The sequence below is a fragment of the Rhagoletis zephyria genome, unplaced genomic scaffold, assembly GCF_001687245.7.
Source record: "Rhagoletis zephyria isolate East Lansing unplaced genomic scaffold, Rhagoletis_zephyria_1.1 Rzeph_scaffold_00900, whole genome shotgun sequence".
NCBI classification, from domain to species: Eukaryota; Metazoa; Arthropoda; class Insecta; order Diptera; family Tephritidae; genus Rhagoletis; species Rhagoletis zephyria.
In genome coordinates, this window is record NW_016157984.1 from 86,388 (window position 1) to 88,150 (window position 1,763).

Sequence of the window (1,763 nt, forward strand, 5' to 3'; positions counted from 1 at the left end):
GACGCATCACAGCCGTCCTCATACAGACCAATAAACTTACTGCCCTGTCTTTCCAAAGTATTCGAAAAAGTACTCCTATCAAAGATATCTCCCTTTCTCCATGAACGCAATTTAATACCAGCACACCAATTTGGCTTCCGAGAAAAACATGGTACAATTGAACAAGTTAATCGAATTACAAATGAAATCAGAAGGGCATTTGAGCTCAGAGAGTACTGCTCTGCAATTTTTCTCGATGTGGCACAAGCATTCGACAAAGTGTGGCACGACGGTCTTAAATATAAAATTAAAAAATTGTTGCCGCCGGAATTCCACAAAATATTTGAATCATACATAACTAACAGAAAATTTGCTGTTAAAGTATCTAATTTCACTTCAGAAGACATGTCGATAACGGCTGGCGTTCCTCAAGGTAGTGTGCTCGGGCCTATGCTGTATATCATCTACACTTCAGATATTCCAACTAGCAAGAATATACTCATATCCACCTTCGCTGATGATACGGCCTTAGTAAGTCGTAATAAATGTCCCAACAGAGCTTCAAGAGTACTAGAGGAACATTTACTACGCATAGAAGAATGGCTGGCAAACTGGCGCATAAAAGTCAACGAACAGAAGAGTAAACATACAACATTTTCACTCAGACCGCAAGTATGCCCCCCAATCAAATTAAATAATGTCCATATTCCACAAGCCAATGAGGTGACATATCTAGGAATACACTTGGATAGGAGACTAACTTGGCGCAAACACATATCAACCAAGATTACACAAATGAAGCTAAAGTCAGCTAGCGTGAACTGGCTAGAAACTACTAAAACTACTGAAACTAGATTATAAAGTACTTGTATAGAATACAGTGATTAAGCCTATATGGATGTGTGGTATTCAACTGTGGGGTACGACCTGTGCAACCAACATTGACAGGATCCAAAGATTCCAATCTAAAACGCTAAGGGCCTTAACGGGAGCACCGTGGTATGTCCGCAATGAAAATATACATAGAGACCTTGGTATACCGATGGTTAAATCTGTAATCGAGAGCAGCAGAGAAAAATACAAAATAAAACTGCGTAACCACCCAAATCCACTGGCAAGTGGCCTGTGCAACACAACAAATATAACACGCCTGCGAAGAAGAGATCTACCAGCCTTTAACTGAGCGACGTTAAACCAACAGAGCTCAACCCCAGGGTTTGAGCTACATTATTGTAAAATTAGACGTAAGATTTTTAAACTTGTTGTTAGGCTTAATAGATGTAAAATAAGCAGATCCAACAAATAAATGCAAGTATAATTAAAAAAAAAAATATGGGATGTTCTTCCCGCTTTAGGAATGAAGACAACCCTTGACCTTTTCCAGGTCTCCGGAATGTAGTTGAGAGTGAGGACTCCCTTAAAAATAGCAAACAGCCATTTTGAGCTTAGCTCGATAGATTTCTGCAGCTGAATCGGTGTAACACCATCTATACCCGCAGATTTGTAAGGCTTGAAGGATCCTATTGCCCACATTAGTTTTTCTTTGGTGTAAGGTCTACCATATCCGGTTGACCTCTATCTCTTATTGGCCCGTTCAGTGGCTGCTCAGTGGCGCCTGGAAAGTGCATGCCCGAGACGATACGAGGTAAGCTAGAGAGACCCTTCTTGAGCTTATAACCTTCTGATACGGATTCTATACCACTGCAAAAGTTCCTCCATGAGGATCTCTTGCTCCTCCTTAATAGTTTCTTGTAATCTTTTAAGTTTAACTTATAGATTTCCCT